The sequence below is a fragment of the Oncorhynchus tshawytscha genome, linkage group LG05 (genome assembly GCF_018296145.1).
Source record: "Oncorhynchus tshawytscha isolate Ot180627B linkage group LG05, Otsh_v2.0, whole genome shotgun sequence".
NCBI classification, from domain to species: domain Eukaryota; kingdom Metazoa; phylum Chordata; class Actinopteri; order Salmoniformes; family Salmonidae; genus Oncorhynchus; species Oncorhynchus tshawytscha.
The window spans coordinates 84068103-84087507 of record NC_056433.1 but is presented as its reverse complement, the minus strand read 5'-3'; positions in this window follow the sequence as shown (position 1 = coordinate 84087507).

The following is a 19405-nucleotide window of genomic DNA, read 5'->3' as shown; positions in this document are numbered from 1 at the left end:
TAATTGCATTTGTATTTAATAGTCAATTAACTTGATTAAATTCAGATTCAAAATCTGATCCAACTTTGGTTGAGGGAGGGGAAAGGGAAAGGAGGGAGGGGGAAGTGGTTTGCTGCTCAGTGGCCTTTTAAGTGAATCAAAAAGCAAGGCAGCCTGGCGAAATGACGCACACCACAACCCATCAGAGAGAGAGAGAGAGAGAGAGAGAGAGAGAGAGAGAGAGAGAGAGTCTCTACACTCTATAACCTGTCACAGCCACTCTATAACCTGTCACAGCCACTCTATAACCTGTCACAGCCACTCTATAACCTGTCACACACTAACCTCACAGCCATAACCTGTCACAGCCACTCTATAACCTGTCACAGCCACTCTATAACCTGTCACAGCCACTCTATAACCTGTCACTATAAGTCACAGCCACTCTATAACCTGTCACAGCCACTCTATAACCTGTCACAGCCACTCTATAACCTGTCACAGCCACACTATAACCTGTCACAGCCACTCTATAACCTGTCACAGCCACTCTATAACCTGTCACAGCCACTCTATAACCTGTCACAGCCACTCTATAACCTGTCACAGCCACTCTATAACCTGTCACAGCCACTCTATAACCTGTCACAGCCACTCTATAACCTGTCACAGCCACTCTATAACCTGTCACAGCCACTCTATAACCTGTCACACTATATGTATAGAGACCTAAACTGTCTGTTTAGAAACACTCTATAACCTGTCACAGCCAATCTATAACCGGTCACAGCCACTCTATAACCTGTCACAGCCACTCTATAACCTGTCACAGCTATATGTATAGAGACACCACCCAAACTGTTTAGAAACACCATTCTCACATTATTCTCCAACCTGCCACAGCTATATGAATGGGTCCATCCACTGTATTTGTAGATATACTGTATCTTATATGTTTGAAAACACAAGCACTAAAAACAGTATTGACGGTCATGAATATTTATTGACGGTCATTTAATATTTCTATGGGTGTTTTGGAAAGTCTACCACGTGGCTTATAAACGTTGTAGTGAAATACTAAAATCCCGAATCCAGTTCTGATCATCTGGTTCTGTTCAAGGTTTGCTGAGTATCTTTGTTGACTGTAGGTGATGTAACGACATCCTTCTTCATCTCACTGTGACCCCCCCACCAACAACCCCTATTCCCTCCAGCCACCCACTGATGTCTCTTTCTCTCTCCCACTCCCACTGCCCCCTCCCTCTTCCCCCTCTCTCTCGCTCTCTCTCCCACTCCCACTGCCCCCTCCCTCTTCCCCCTCTCTCTCGCTCTCTCTCCCCCTCCCTCTACCTCACTCCCTCTCTCCCCCTCTCTCTTTCTACCCCTCCCTCTCCCTCACTCTCTCTCTCCCCCTTCTCTCTCTCTCGCCCCCTCCCTCCCTCCCTCTCCCTCACTCCCTCTCTCCCCCTCTCTCTCGCTCTCTCTCCCCCTCCCTCTACCTCACTCCCTCTCTCCCCCCTCTCTCTTTCTACCCCTCCCTCTCCCTCACTCTCTCTCTCCCCCTTCTCTCTCTCTCGCCCCCTCCCTCCCTCTCCCTCACTCCCTCTCTCCCCCCTCTCTCTCGCTCTCTCTCCCCCTCCCTCTCCCTCACTCCCTCTCCCCCCCTCTCTGTCGCTCTCTCTCACCATCCCTCTCCCTCACTCCCTCTCTCCGCCCCTCTCTCTCTCTCTCTCACCCCTCCCTCTCCCTCACTCCCTCTCTCTCAGATTCCACACAATTAGTGTCCTGAACACACCCAGAGACATTAATTTGATTTTAACCTCCTCTGTCCAATTAACAAAATGTAGGTTGGAAAATAAATGGCAGACGCCCGGGCAAATTAATTATGTGTCCACCAAGCTGTTAGGGCTATGTGTGTGCTCACAGCACAGAGCAGGGCTGGCACTGAGGGCTGGCCGGCACGGGCTCACACTGCCATATGGCCTGGGTGAGGGCAGGCAGCAGGAGGACAGGATTATGGGGGTGCAGTGGGGTGTAGGGGTACAATGCTTCCATTCTCACTCGTATTTAGGTTGTCTCCAAAAAATGGCATGCTTTTGCCTATGGAGTGCACTACTTTTGACCAGGGCTCATAGGTCGCTAGTCAATAGTAGTGCACTATGTAGAGGATAGGGTGCTAATTGGACCACAGATTTAGACTCGCTGACCTATCCAGGGTCATCATGATTCAGTATGTCTGGCTCCATGTGTTTGCTGTACGGCACAATCTAGGATTAAGGATTAAATTCAATTAGATTTGTTGCTCATTTCTATTTGTCAAAATGAACATTAATCCACAATAAATGATGTCAAAATACTTTAGAATTGGTGGTTTAAGAGCTATTTCTTCTTTTATTTTGAGAATCTATATCACTGGACTGTTCAGAGGAGTGTTTATTTGACACAGCAGCTTCTGAAACGAATCCCTGTTCTTTAAAACAATGTTGCTGTCTGGGTAACATAGACACCCAGAGGTTATTAAGGAACACATATCTGTCTGGGTAACATAGACACCCAGAGGTTATTAAGGAACACACATCTGTCTGGGTAACATAGACACCCAGAGGTTATTAAGGAACACATATCTGTCTGGGTAACATAGACACCTAGAGGTTATTAAGGAACACATATCTGTCTGGGTAACATAGACACCCAGAGGTTATTAAGGAACACATATCTGTCTGGGTAACATAGACACCCAGAGGTTATTAAGGAACACATATCTGTCTGGGTAACATAGACACCCAGAGGTTATTAAGGAACACATATCTGTCTGGGTAACATAGACACCCAGAGGTTATTAAGGATCTGTCTGGGTAACATAGACACCCAGAGGTTATTAAGGAACACATATCTGTCTGGGTAACATAGACACCCAGAGGTTATTAAGGAACACATATCTGTCTGGGTAACATAGACACCAGAGGTTATTAAGGAACACATATCTGTCTGGGTAACATAGACACCTAGAGGTTATTAAGGAACACATATCTGTCTGGGTAACATAGACACCACCGGTTATTAAGGAACACATATCTGTCTGGGTAACATAGACACCTAGAGGTTATTAAGGAACACATATCTGTCTGGGTAACATAGACACCCAGAGGTTATTAAGGATCTGTCTGGGTAACATAGACACCCAGAGGTTATTAAGGAACACATATCTGTCTGGGTAACATAGACACCCAGAGGTTATTAAGGAACACATCTGAACCCAGTAACGGTACAAAACATGTATTCACCTCCAGACCATCTGAGAGTTGTGCTGATCTGCGAGCAGTTTTCTCTTTTAAAGCATAATGAATTAGATTATATGGACAGGAAGGACCTGATCCTAGATCAGCACTCATATTCTGGGACGCTTTATGAATGCAGGCCTAGGTGTGGTTCGTCTCAACTTCTGTTGCTGAACATTTGTAAGTCATTGTGATGGGTGACATTTAAAGACATAAGCATTAGTTGGGTAGAATCATGTAAGCGTGAGTTGGGTAGAGTCATGTAAGCATGAGGTGGGTAGAGTCATGTAAGCATGAGGTGGGTAGAGTCATGTAAGCATGAGGTGGGTAGAGTCATGTAAGCATGAGATGGGCAGAGTCATGTAAGTGTGAGATGGGCAGAGTCATGTAAGCATGAGATGGGCAGAGTCATGTAAGCATGAGGTAGGCAGAGTCATGTAAGCATGAGGTGGGCAGAGTCATGTAAGCATGAGGTGGGCAGAGTCATGTAAGCATGAGGTGGGCAGAGTCATGTAAGTGTGAGGTGGGTAGAGTCATGTAAGCATGAGGTGGGCAGAGTCATGGGTAAGTGTGAGGTGGGTAGAGTCATGTAAGCATGAGGTGGGCAGAGTCATGTAAGCATGAGTCATGTAAGCATGGGGTGGGCAGAGTCATGTAGTCATGTAAGCATGAGGTGGGTCATGTAAGCATGAGGTGGGCAGAGTCATGTAAGCATGAGGTGGGCAGAGTCATGTAAGCATGAGGTGGGCAGAGTCATGTAAGCATGAGGTGGGTAGAGTCATGTAAGCATGAGGTGGGCAGTGTCATGTAAGTGTGAGGTGGGCAGAGTCATGTAAGCATGAGGTGGGTAGAGTCATGTAAGTGTAAGGTGGGTAGAGTCATGTAAGCATGAGGTGAGCAGAGTCATGTAAGCATGAGGTGGGCAGAGTGGCAGAGTCATGTAAGCATGAGGTGGGCAGAGTCATGTAAGCATGAGGTGGGCAGAGTCATGTAAGCATGAGATGCATGGGCAAAGAGGGGATGTGTGTTTTAGGACTCAGGTACACCAAGCTATCATATATATGTAACTGGGTTGATTATGTTTTCACTTCACACTACAGAAATCTGTATTTGATGTTTATGTATTCTAATTGGTTGGTTCAAGTCAGATGTTAATAAGGTGTTGTGCCATTGGTCATGCTTGCAGACAGGAGCAATATTAACATGATGGTAGGTCACGTTCTGAAATACTTGTATTCTATTTTCAATGTGTATTTACAAGAAGCACCTATTTACAATGTACCTATGTATTTACAATGGGTATGAGTTCACTATGTACCTATGTATTTACAATGTGTATGAGTTCACTATGTACCTATGTATTTACAATGTGTATGAGTTCACTATGTACCTATGTATTTACAATGTGTATGAGTTCACTATGTACCTATGTATTTACAATGTGTATGAGTTCACTATGTACCTATGTATTTACAATGTGTATGAGTTCACTATGTACCTATGTATTTACAATGTGTATGAGTTCACTATGTACCTATGTATTTACAATGGGTATGAGTTCACTATGTACCTATGTATTTACAATGTGTATGAGTTCACTATGTACCTATGTATTTACAATGGGTATGAGTTCACTATGTACCTATGTATTTACAATGTGTATGAGTTCACTATGTACCTATGTATTTACAATGTGTATGAGTTCACTATGTACCTATGTATTTACAATGGGTATGAGTTCATTATGTACCTATGTATTTACAATGTGTATGAGTTCACTATGTACCTATGTATTTACAATGGTTATGAGTTCACTATGTACCTATGTATTTACAATGGGTATGAGTTCACTATGTACCTATGTATTTACAATGTGTATGAGTTCACTATGTACCTATGTATTTACAATGGGTATGAGTTCACTATGTACCTATGTATTTACAATGGGTATGAGTTCACTATGTACCTATGTATTTACAATGGGTATGAGTTCACTATGTACCTATGTATTTACAATGGGTATGAGTTCACTATGTACCTATGTATTTACAATGTGTATGAGTTCACTATGTACCTATGTATTTACAATGTGTATGAGTTCACTATGTACCTATGTATTTACAATGTGTATGAGTTCACTATGTACCTATGTATTTACAATGGGTATGAGTTCACTATGTACCTATGTATTTACAATGTGTATGAGTTCACTATGTACCTATGTATTTACAATGGGTATGAGTTCACTATGTACCTATGTATTTACAATGTGTATGAGTTCACTATGTACCTATGTATTTACAATGGGTATGAGTTCACTATGTACCTATGTATTTACAATGTGTATGAGTTCACTATGTACCTATGTATTTACAATGGGTATGAGTTCACTATGTACCTATGTATTTACAATGTGTATGAGTTCACTATGTACCTATGTATTTACAATGTGTATGAGTTCACTATGAGTTCACTATGTTACCTATGTATTTACAATGTGTATGAGTTCACTATGTACCTATGTATTTACAATGTGTATGAGTTCACTATGTACCTATGTATTTACAATGTGTATGAGTTCACTATGTACCTATGTATTTACAATGTGTATGAGTTCACTATGTACCTATGTATTTACAATGTATGAGTATGATGTATTTCAATGTGTATGAGTTCACCTATGTATTTACAATGTGTATGAGTTCACTATGTACCTATGTATTTACAATGGGTATGAGTTCACTATGTACCTATGTATTTACAATGGGTATGAGTTCACTATGTACCTATGTATTTACAATGTGTATGAGTTCACTATGTACCTATGTATTTACAATGTGTATGAGTTCACTATGTACCACAGTCTTCTTGTCTCTCCTGGACAGCTGTTACACATACACTGAGTGTACAAAATATTCAGAACACCTTGCTAATATTAACTTGCACCCCCTTTTGCCCTCAGAAATGACTAAATCTGTCGGGGCATGGACTACAAGGTGTCAAAAGCGTTCCACAGGGATGCTGGCCCATTTTGACTCCAATGCTTCCCACAGTTGTTTCAAGTTGTCTGGATGTCCTTTGTGTGGTTGACCATTCTTGATACACGGGAAACTGTTGAGTGTGAAATACCCAGCAGCGTTGCAGTTCTTGACACATTCAAACCGGTGCGCCTGGCACCTACTACCATACCCTGTTCAAACCGGTGCCCCTGGCACCTACTACCATACCCTCTTCAAACCGGTGCCCCTGGCACCTACTACCATACCCAGTTTAAAGGCACTTAAATCTTTTGTCTTGCCCATTTACCCTCTTATTTATTTTATTTTCAGACCTGGCACCTACCATACCCAGTTTAAAGGCACTTAAATCTTTTGTCTTGCCCATTTACCCTCTTATTTATTTTATTTTCAGACCGGCTTCCGGCAGAAGGTGCTGGTCAGAGGGAAGTTCGGCCATGTGACTGGGGAATGCTAAGTAAGGTTGTGTATTGTTTGAAGGTATTTTGTGCTGATAAGACGTTACTTATTTTGACAGGTTTAATTTGTGCTTCCCATGAACTTGCATCAGATCCTGTTTTTGTTTTTGTTTGTTTAATTACATGCATATATGTAAGCATGGAATGGGCAAGGATGGCATGGAATGGGCAAGGATGGCATGGAATGGGCAAGGATGGCAAGGATGGCATGGATGGCAAGGATGGCAAGGAATGGCAAGGATGGATGGCAAGGATGGCATGGAATGGGCAAGGATGGCATGGAATGGCAAGGATGGCAAGGATGGCATGGATGGCAAGGATGGCATGGAATGAGCAAGGATGGCATGGAATGGGCAAGGATGGCAATGGAATGGCAAGGATGGCAAGGATGGCATGGAATGGACAAGGATGGCAAGGATGGCATGGAATGGGCAAGGATGGCAAGGAATGGATGGCAAGGATGGCAAGGATGGCAAGGATGGCATGGAATGGGCAAGGATGGCATGGAATGGGCAAGGATGGCATGGATGGCAATGGGATGGCAAGGATGGCATGGAATGGGCAAGGAGGGCAAGGATGGCAAGGATGGCATGGAATGGGCAAGGATGGCAAGGATGGCATGGATGGCAAGGATGGCATGGAATGGGCAAGGGGCAAGGATGGCATGGAATGGGCAAGGATGGCATGGAATGGGCAAGGATGGCATGGAATGGCAAGGATGGCAAGGATGGCATGGAATGGGCAAGGATGGAGGGCATGGAATGGCAAGGATGGCAAGGAATGGGCAAGGATGGCATGGAATGGGCAAGGATGGCATGGATGGCATGGATGGAATGGGCAAGGATGGCATGGAATGGGCAAGGATGGCAAGGATGGCAAGGGTGGCATGGAATGGGCAAGGATGGCAAGGGTGGCATGGAATGGGCAAGGATGGCAAGGATGGCAAGGATGGCAAGGATGGCAAGGATGGCATGGAATGGGCAAGGGATGGCAAGGATGGCATGGAATGGGCAAGGATGGCAAGGATGGCATGGATGGCAAGGATGGCATGGAATGGGCAAGGATGGCAAGGATGGCAAGGATGGCAAGGATGGCAAGGATGGCATGGAATGGGCAAGGATGGCACGGATGGCAGGGATGGCAAGGATGGCAAGGATGGCATGGAATGGGCAAGGATGGCAAGGATGGCAAGGATGGCAAGGATGGCAAGGATGGCATAGTGTATGTTCTCATATAATCAGGAGGTGCATGGGCAAAGGGCACATATGTCAGGAGGACTCAAGCAAGTTCTCATACATATATTTACGGAATGGGGTGGGCGGGAAGGAAGAAGAGGGCATGTATTTCATGACTCAGTTGGCATATCCCTATCACTGAGTTCATGTGTGGTACGGACAGTGTCCCCAATCCTCCTGTTTCCCAGTCTCATTTTCGTCTTTTTTGATAAACATGACTTCTGCCATCTGTTCCGGTGGTGAGGATTACTCTCCAAATGAGATGAAATTGAATCTGCTAGGAAAGTGATCCACTGCAAATGTAAAGGACATTCAAGAAGATGTAATTTTTTAAAAATACCAAACGAAAGGGCTGTAGGGATACAGTAGGGATAACGGTCCAGTGACGTCCAGTCCTGAAAATATATGCATTAATTACCGGCTGTATGTTACAAAACATTCATGATTTAATTTACTACCGCCCTTCCCAATTCCAAATTCATGAATGTAGTGAAAAGGCAGGTGAGAAGAAGGTGTTTGGTCGCAGAAGAAGTGTGTTTATTTAACGACACAGGATCTGCTTCCCACAGACAGGTGTAATTGGTTTTTTTGTTTTTGTTCCTTCACACAGTTCAGTATGGTTATTCAAACGTGCAGGTTTCAAGTTCCCCAGACCTGACATTACCTGCCTCCGTGGCTCTTCACCACAACAGTTCACTGAGATGGGAGGAAGAGAACTTGAAGGTTTCAAAATGGCATAAAATGGACAAATTGTCTTGCAGAAAGTGGACAAATTGTCTTGCAGAAAGTGGACAAATTGTCTTGCAGAAAGTGGACAAATTGTCTTGCAGAAAGTGGACAACTTGTCTTGCAGAAAGTGGACAACTTGTCTTGCAGAAAGTGGACAACTTGTCTTGCAGAAAGTGGACAACTTGTCTTGCAGAAAGTGGACAACTTGTCTTGCAGAAAGTGGACAACTTGTCTTGCAGAAAGTGGACAACTTGTCTTGCTGTTGGTCAAACTAGTATAACTTTTTTTCTTACCATTCTGACAGGTATGTTGTGTGTATACTGCTGCCCCAATACCGATTGTCTTACACAGCTGTTGGCTTCTTAAATTCACATTATTTTTCACATTGTGCAACTACAGTTGCTAAAGCCTTACTTACAGGCCAGTAAATGTAAAGTAAAGGTTAAGAGGGCTTGGCAATAACAGCCTAAATAAACTGTCAGTGATATCTGATAGGCTAATGGTTATTTTGGAGGGAATGCTATTGACGATATTCACATGCCTCACTACCTCATAGATTTGATAAAGAAAACATCAGAGTTGGAAAAAGGGTCGAAAGAACTGTTTTGATATACTTTGTCTCCCTCCAGTGGTGGAAAAGCCACATGTGAAATCTACCAACTCAACTCTTGCAGTAATGCAACAATATCACCAGAGGGCGCTATAACAGTATGGAGATAAACAAGCAGTAACAAGTTTAGGGTGAGGAAACATTCCCTCTAATATCACAAGTGGTAACAGGTCAAAGCAGAATCAAGTTAATATGCAAATGACACCACATACAAATGTAGACTTGATGAACTAAGTAGAGGCAGTTCTATGAAGTAGCTCCTGTAGGGTAACAACCAGCACAATGTTAGTGGATGAAACTATTGGGAGCTTCCATAACCACTTGCTGATCACTGATCACTTTAATCCCATGTTTCCCAAACTCGGTCCTCGGGATCCCAAAGGTAATACGTTTTTTTAATTGCCCTAACATTACACAGCTGATTTCATATAATTAACTAATCATCAAGCTTCGATCATTGTGGTGGCAGGTAGCCTAGTGGTTAGAGGCAGGTAGCCTAGTGGTTAGAGGTGTTACGGTTTTCCTCCTTCGGACCAAAATGCAGCGTGGTTAATTCGATACATGTTTAATGAAGACAAAACACGATCAATACAAAACAACAAACGGAACGTGAAAACCTATACAGCCTATCTGGTGAAATACAAAACACTGAGACAGGAACAATCACCCACAAAACACTCAAAGAATATGGCTGCCTAAATATGGTTCCCAATCAGAGACAACGAGAATCACCTGCCTCTGATTGAGAACCGCCTCAGGCAACCATAGACTTTGCTAGAACACCCCACTAAGCCACAATCCCAAAACCTACGAAAAACCCCAATACACAAACACACCACAAAATAAACCCATGTCACACCCTGGCCTGACCAAATAAATAAAGAAAACACAAAATACTAAGACCAGGGCGTGACAAGAGGCAGGTAGCCTAGTGGTTAGAGGCAGGTAGCCTAGTGGTTAGAGGCAGGTAGCCTAGTGGTTAGAGGCAGGTAGCCTAGTGGTTAGAGGTGGTTAGAGGCAGGTAGCCTAGTGGTTAGAGGCAGGTAGCCTAGTGGTTAGAGGCAGGTAGCCTAGTGGATAGAGACAGGTAGCCTAATGGACAGAGGCAGGTAGCCTAGTGGTTAGAGGCAGGTAGCCTAGTGGACAGAGGCAGGTAGCCTAGTGGATAGAGGCAGGTAGCCTAGTGGATAGAGGCAGGTAGCCTAGTGGATAGAGGCTGGTAGCCTAGTGGACAGAGGCAGATAGCCTTGTAGTTAGAGGCAGGTAGCCTAGTGGATAGAGGCAGGTAGCCTAGTGGATAGAGGCAGGTAGTCTAGTGGATAGAGGCAGTTAGCCTAGTGGACGGAGGCAGGTAGCCTAGTGGATAGAGGCTGGTAGCCTAGTGGACAGAGGCAGGTAGCCTTGTAGTTAGAGGCAGGTAGCCTAGTGGATAGAGGCAGGTAGCCTAGTGGATAGAGGCTGGTAGCCTAGTGGACAGAGGCAGGTAGCCTTGTAGTTAGAGGCAGGTAGCCTAGTGGATAGAGGCAGGTAGCCTAGTGGATAGAGGCAGGTAGTCTAGTGGATAGAGGCAGTTAGCCTAGTGGACGGAGGCAGGTAGCCTAGTGGATAGAGGCTGGTAGCCTAGTGGACAGAGGCAGGTAGCCTTGTTGTTAGAGGCAGGTAGCCTAGTGGATAGAGGCAGGTAGCCTAGTGGATAGAGGCAGGTAGTCTAGTGGATAGAGGCAGTTAGCCTAGTGGACGGAGGCAGGTAGCCTAGTGGTTAGAGGCAGGTAGCCTAGTGGATAGAGGCAGGTAGCCTAGTGGATGGAGGCAGGTAGCCTAGTGGATAGAGGCAGGTAGCCTAGTGGACAGAGGCAGGTAGCTTAGTGGACAGAGGCAGGTAGCCTAGTGGACAGAGGCAGGTAGCCTAGTGGACAGAGGCAGGTAGCCTAGTGGACAGAGGCAGGTAGCCTAGTGGATAGAGGCAGGTAGCCTAGTGGATAGAGGCAGGTAGCCTAGTGGATAGAGACAGGTAGCCTAGTGGATAGATTGTTGGACTAGTGACTGGAAGGTTGCAAGATCAAATTCCTGAGCTGACAAGGTATTAATCTGTCGTTCTGCCCCTGAACAAGGCAGTTAACCCACTGTTCCTGGGCTGTGATTGAAAATAATAGTTTGTTCTTAACTGACTTGCCTAGTTAAATAAAGGAATTATCATTTGAATCGGCTATCTAACAATCCCTCTTCCTGCGGTCTAAAGTAGTGTACTACCCCTATGGGCCCTGGTCTAAAGTAGTGCACTAACCCTATGGCCCCTGGTCTAAAGTAGTGCACTACCCCTATGGGCCCCTGGTCAAAAGTAGTGCACTACCCCTATGGGCCCTGGTCTAAAGTAGTGCACACTACAGGGAATAGGGTGTCATTTGGGACGCAGCCCCACTTGCATCATTATTACATTAGATGGCCTTCAGATGAACACTATACTGTACATGTAGCCAATGAAATCCACCGACCTTCTCATGTGTTCTGTGGTTGCTAAGGAAGTGAGGTAAATTCATGGCCAGGACCAGGACAGCAGTACTGACCTTGAACTCTTGATCAACATGCTCAAACCATAAAGTCAGTAGGTTATCCGACAATAAACTGTCCCTGCGTTTAGACAGAATGTACTGTGTTTGTTTCCAAAGAACAACCTGAGAAACTCTTCCAACTTTTGGGCCAAATGTTAATGGTGTTGTGGTAATGGAGAAATGCTCTGTTGTATACTTTGGATGTGAACTGGACCAACAGATGACAGGTGAACTCATGGCTCTAAAGGTCATTGGGAAGGTTCACTCCAGGACAAAGTTCCTGGCAACAGACACTATGAGGACCCTGGCATCATCTCTGATCCAACGTCACTATGACTATGCTTGTATCTCATGGTTCAGTAGCAATAAGCAACAATCTGAAGGACAAACAACAAACTGCCCAAAACAAACTAATGAGAATTATACTCAAGCTCAGCCCTTAGGACACACATTCGTCCTAATCATTTCAGGAAACTGAACTGGCTTCCAGTTGATCTCCAGGCAGAGTAGATCAAACTGTTGATGGTTTTTAAAGTTATAGATGACCTTGCCCCAAGTTACAGGTCTGGCTATTTGAATTTCATTAGACTCTCATAGAATTACATCTGAGCCAGTGATGCCAATAGCAGACTGCTGCGCTATAGGAGCCGGACGGAAAAAGCTACTTCCTTAACACTGGTGCAGAGGAATGGAATGGTGTACCAAAACATTTTTAAAAATCCATCACTTACGCCAGGGAATTTTAAGATAAACCTTAAGAAATGATTTATGGGCAAAATCCTTTAAAACTGCACAGGCTTAAAGAGGGTATTAATTGTTTAGAATAAATGTTACTTGGTAACCTATTGTATTCCTTTCACGGTTTCCTCCTTATTGATAAGATGTATACTGAACAGAAATATAAAACGCAACGTGTAAAGTGTTGTGGTCCCCGTGTTTCATGAGCTGAAATTAAAGATCTCAGACATGTTCCAGAAGCACACAAAAAAAGCTTATTTCTCTCAAATTTTATGCACAAATTTGTTTTCACCCCCTTGTTTGAGAGTATTTCTCCTTTGCCAAGAGAATCCATCCACCTGATAGGTGTGTCATATCAAGAAGCTGATTAAATAGCATGATCGTTACACAGGTGAACCTTGTGCTGGGGACAATAAATATTGTCCTGGAATATTCTAATCAAGTGAGAGAGACTTTGTCATTTCTTCAAACAATCATCTTTATTTAATATTGATTAATTATTGCAATAATGAGACTGGTCGACCACACACCCTTGAGTGTTGGACTGAGTAACCTAACCTTTACACAAATGCAAAGTACTATATATAGCTGACACTAACGATGCTCAGTCATGGTTGGTTCAACCCCCCTCATGCAGACCAAGGAGCATCATAAGCCATGCTGGGTTCATCCTGTCGTTATCTGCACAGGGTTGTTGTCTTAACCCCAGCCTGGCTTAGTTTCCCAGTTACAGGGATGATTTTGAGACAATGAGGGATTGTTCTACTCCTAAGCTATCTCTAGTAAAACACATTATTGTCTATGTAATGTAGTCTTTAAGTCATTTGTCAGCTCAAGCCATCTCTAGTGACCATACGCCCAGATTAGCTGCAGGGAACTAGAGTGGAGACCATAAAAACACAGACACTAGCAGGACAGAAATATCTTCCTATAAGTTAAGTGTTACTTGCTAACTATTAATATCAAACAAATCGGGTAAATACCTATTTTTTTCTCTCACAATGTGCAGTTTTGTCACACAACACAATGACAAAGATATCTCAAGTTTTGAGGGAGCGTACAATTGACTTGCTGACTGCAGGAATGTCCACCAGACATTGGTAGCATCCAAAGTCATTTTAGAGAATTTGGCAGTATGTCTAACCGGCATCACAGCAGCAAACCACATGTGTGGTTTGATGATGTCAATGTAATGAACAGAGTGCCCCATGGTGGCGGTGGGGGTATGGGGAGGCACAAGCTACAGACGACGAACACATTGCATTTTATCAACGGCAATTTGCATGCACAGAGATACCGGGACGAGATCCTGAGGTCCATTGTCGTGCCATTCATCCGCCGCCATCACCTCATGTTTCAGCATGATAATGCACAGCCCCATGTCACAAGGATCTGTACACAATTCCTGGAAGCTGAAAATGTCCCAGTTCTTCCATGTCCTGCATACTCACCAGACATGTCCCCCTTTGAGCATGTTTGGGATGCTCTGTATTGACGTCTACGACAACGTGTTCCAGTTCTGCCAATATCCAGCAACTTCGCACAAAAAAAAAAAATACAGAAAATCACATTGTAGGATTTTTAATGAATTTATTTGCAAATTATGGTGGTGGCTGATTGGTGGCTTTCTAAATACGTTTTTGCCCCACTATATCTGTATTCTCAGTCATGTGAAATCCATTGATTAGAGCCTAATTTATTTATTTAAATTGTCTGATTTCCTGATATGAACTGTAACTCAGTATGTTGGGTTTATATTTTTTGTCAGTAGATTTGGGATTTTGTTATTCATTAAATAATAATTTTGTTTTCATTTATTTTCATGTGGATCACAATTGCAGTGTTGGGAAAAAGTACACAATTGTCATATTTGGGTAAAAGTAAAGATATCTTAATAAAAAAATAACTGAATTAAAAGGGAAAGTCACCCAGTAAAATTCTACTTCAGAAAAAATGTTGGGTTTTAAATATACTTACGAATTAAAAGTAAATATAATTTCCAAAATAAACTTATGCATCAAAACAAAAAATATAAATAATTTCAAATTCCTTATATTAAGCAAACCAGGTAGCACAATTGTTTATTTATTTACTGATTAACAGGAGGTAAGACCCTGATGCAAACCGTGTCGAAGTAACAATGTTTATTACAGCAACAGAGGCAAAGGTACAGGACTGCAGGCAGGCTCAGGGTCAGGCAGAGGTGTCAGGTTCAGGCAGAGGTGTCAGGGTCAGGCAGAGGGGTCAGGGTCAGGCAGAGGGGTCAGGGTCAGGCAGAGGGGTCAGGTTCAGGCAGAGGGGTCAGGGTCAGGCAGAGGGGTCAGTGTCAGGCAGAGGGGTCAGGGTCAGGCAGAGGGGTCAGTGTCAGGCAGAGGGGTCAGGGTCAGGCAGAGGGGTCAGGGTCAGGCAGAGGGGTCAGGGTCAGGCAGAGGGGTCAGGTTCAGGCAGAGGGGTCAGGTTCAGGCAGAGGGGTCAGTGTCAGGCAGAGGGGTCAGGGTCAGGCAGAGGGGTCAGGGTCAGGCAGAGGGGTCAGGGTCAGGCAGAGTGGTCTGGTTCAGGCAAGGGTCAAAAACCAGGAGGGCAAGAAAGAGAGAGGCTGGGGAAAACCCAGGCGCTGGCAGGACAAACGCTGGTAAGCAAGACAAACTGGCAACAGACAAGTAGAAAACACAGGTATAAGTACACAGGGGATAATGGTGAAGATGGGCAACACCTGGAGGAGGGTGGAGACAAGCACAAAGAGAGGTGAAACAGACCAGGGCTTGACACTGATAGCCAGGGGCACACTCCAACACTCAGACATCCTTTACAAACTAAGAATTTGTGTTTAGTGAGTCAACCAGATCGGAGGAAATAGGGATGACCAGGGATGTTCTCTGTTTAGTGAGTCCACCAGATCAGAGGCAATAGGGATGACCAGGGATGTTCTCTTGATAAGTGTGTGAACTGGTCCTGTTAAGCATTCAAAATGTAACGAGTATTTTGGATGTCAGAGAAAATGTATGGAGTAAAAAGTAGATTATTTACTTTAAGAATGTAGTGGAGTAAAAGTAAAAGTTGTCAAAAATATAAATAGTAAAGACTTTAGCACTTTTACACCAATGCAAATACATTTTTAAACATCCCCTGATTTTATTGTACTGTGTCCTCATGTATTTATTTAACCTTTATTTAACTAGGCAAGTCAGTTAATTAAGAACAAATTCTTAATTTCAATGACAGCCTAGGAATAGTGGGTTAAGTGCCTTGTTCAGGGGCAGAATGACAGATTTTTACCTTGTCAGGTCAGTGATTCGATCTTGAAACCTTTTGGTTACTAGTCCAACGCTCTAACAACTAGGCTACCTGTTGGTTACTAGGCCAACACTCTAACCACTAGGCTACCTTCTGGTTACTAGTCCAACACTCTAACCACTAGGCTACCTGCTGGTTACACTAGGCTACCTGCTGGTTACTAGTCCAACGCTCTAACCACTAAGCTACCTGCTGGTTACTAGTCCAACACTCTAAGCACTAGGCTACCTTCTGGGTCCAACACTCTAACCACTAGGCTACCTGCTAGTCCAACGCTCTAACCACTAAGCTACCTGCTGGTTACTAGTCCAACACTCTAAGCACTAGGCTACCTTCTGGTTACTAGTCCAACGCTCTAACCACTAAGCTACCTGCTGGTTACTAGTCCAACACTCTAAGCACTAGGCTACCTTCTGGTTACTAGTCCAACGCTCTAACCACTAGGCTACCCTGCAGCTTCATGTATGGTTGTATTGTGTTGAAAATTATCAAAAATAAACAAATTCAGAAAATTCTTATGAGCCACCAATTTTCTGATGTAATTATTATTTGAATATAGGTCGTATTTTACAGTATATATAATAAAGACATGGTTAATCCTTTTTAGTTGTTGTTTCAGGGTAATACACCACATACCTGTTCCAACTTAAAGTAATTGGGTTTTGCGAACGGGGGATGGAAAAGTGAATCCCTGTTACCATGTCCATCCCTTTATTATCTTGGTGGTCCAGGCACTCTCTGATATTCGAGAAAAAAAAGACAAATCTAGTCTATAATCCATATGCAATTTCCATACATGTTGGCAATGCATTGCACGAGAGCATTACTCAACGTTCGCATAATGACTGGCACGTTTGGCATCATATCAACAAAGGGGGCTGTGTGTGTGTGTGTGTGTGGGCGACCCTATTGACATAGTTCTGAGAGACATCTTAGTGTATCCCTCTTGTTTGACCCCTATTACTCTGCTAACGACTTGATGTTTTCTCCCACCCAAAATTTCTATGATATTATCATCATGACCTAACTATTTTAGAACTTTTATGTAATATACCTGAATGCCTTACTGGTGTTCCTTCTTCTTCTCTTTTCAACCAATCCAGTAAGTGTGGAGGAGTTAAGATGGAGTGTCACCAGAGAAGAAGAGAAGAAGAGGAGAAAGGGATAACTGGGCCCCAAATCTGTCTTCACCAGCAGGTGGTGTTTTTTCCCCGCTCACCAAGCAAGGAGTTGTTGTATGGAGGTCAATAACCATGTTTCCATCCAGTTTGAATGCGTGTAAAGTCATATCGTGTATATATATATATATATATTTTAAATCACAGCTGTGATGCAAACAGGAAGTTTTGGTACAATTGTATAAATTCCAGAAAGATAATTTGTCTGTTCGACACCGTGGGACATTTTTTGTGTCGGTAAAATAAATTATGCAAGGAAATATCGGTGGAAACACTTTTATGTGCAAATGTTGATATAATAACCATCATATGAATGTAAACTTGGAGTCACACTACAGGGAAACCCTGGTCTAGAGCACACGACTTGCCAAAACCACAGCGGTCACACTCCCGATATCACTGCAACATTTCTTTGTGAGAAAACAGTTGAAAATGCAATGAAAACCCATTTAACTTGTATTTTTTTATTCGGCATGCATACAAGGGAATTGAATCACAAAATGTATTTTTATGTGCACTTCGGAATATTCATAAGAAAAATATGTTGCCAATAGGATGGAAACCAAGCTAACAAAAGAAAAAGTATGGATTATTCGCACTGGGTCTACGTGTGGCTTATTGTGGTCGAATAGAAGATTCGTAACACTGGGGCCCCACAAGGGTGTGTGCTCCGCCCACTCCTGTACTCCCTGTTCACCCACGACTGCGTGGCCATGCACGCCTCTAATGCAATCATGAAGTTCGCAGACGACACAACAGTAGTGGGCTTGATCACCAACAACGACCAGACAGCCTATAGGGAGGAGGTGAGGGCTCTCTGTGTGGTGTCAGGAAAACAACCTCTCACCTAAGGTCAACAAAACAAAAGAGATGATCAATGGCTTCAGGAAACAGGAGAGGGAGCAGCCCCCTGTCCACATCGAAGGGACAGCAGTGGAGAAGGTGGAAAGTTTTAAGTTCCTTGGCGTACATATCACAGACAAACCGAAATGGTCCCCCTACACAGACAGTGTGGTGAAGAAGGCACAACAGCGCCTGGTCAACCTCAGGAGGCCGAAGAAATTTGGCCTGTCACCCAATAAAACTTTTACAGATGCACAATCGAGAGTATCCTGTCGAGCTGTATCACAGCCTGGTACTGAAACTGCACCACCCTCAACTGCAAGGCTCTCCAGAGGGTAGTGAGGTCTGCATAATGCATCACCGGGGCAAACTACCTGCCCTCCAGGACACCTACACCACCCGATGTTACAGGAAGGCCATAAAGATCATCAAGGACAACAACCACCCGAGCCACTGCCTGTTCACCCCGCTATCATCCAGAAGGCGAGGTCAGTACAGGTGCATCAAAGCTGGGACCCGAGAGACTGAAAAACAGCTTCTATCTCAAGGCCATCAGACTGCTAAACAGCAATCACTAACTCAGAGGCTGCTGCCTACATTGAGACCCAATCACTGGTCACTTTATACAATGCACATAATGCCACTTTAATAATGTTTACATATCTTACATTACTCATCTCATATGTATATACTGTATTTTATACCATCTACTGCACCTTGCCTATGTCACTCGGCCATCGCTCATCCATATATTTATATGTACATATTCTCATTCACCCTTTTAGATTTGTGTGTATTAGGTAGTTGTTGGGGAATTGTTAGATTACATGTTATTAGATATTACTGCACTGTTGGAACTAGAAGCACAAGCATTTCGCAACATTTGCATTAACATCTGCTAACCATGTGTATGTGACCAATCAAAATTGGATTTGATTTAGCTAGGTCGTTACAAGTGTATTGATAAGTGTACTGATGCAGACTGCATCACATCTGGCTGTGATTGGGAGTCCCATTGGGTGGCGCACAATTGGCCCAGCGTTGTCCAGGTTTGGCTGGGCAGGCCGTCATTGTAAATAAGAATTTGTTCTTAACTGACTCGTCTAGTTTAATAAAGGTTTAATACAAATTAAAAAATAAATACCGTGACATCCCGGCAATTTTGAGAAAAACACTGTATATCGCCGTTGTCTTCACTTGTCACTAGTTTACCACAGCCACAAAGTCATAAACCCCGTTTATTTTTGCATTGTCTCTTCTTAAAATGTGATTTTAAACCTAACATTAACCTTATGGCTGACCTTATTACAGCACTCTTTGACTTTGTGGCTGCTGTAACTAGTGGAAACCGTGAGCGTGTCCGCTCTCTCGTTGGCTAGAATGGTCCAACCTAATCTTGCCTCGTTAAAGCACAGATAGAACAATGAGACAGATATTTCACTGGATGTTTAAATGTGAAGCATCCGTTTAGCGTTTACACCCACTACCAAATATGGT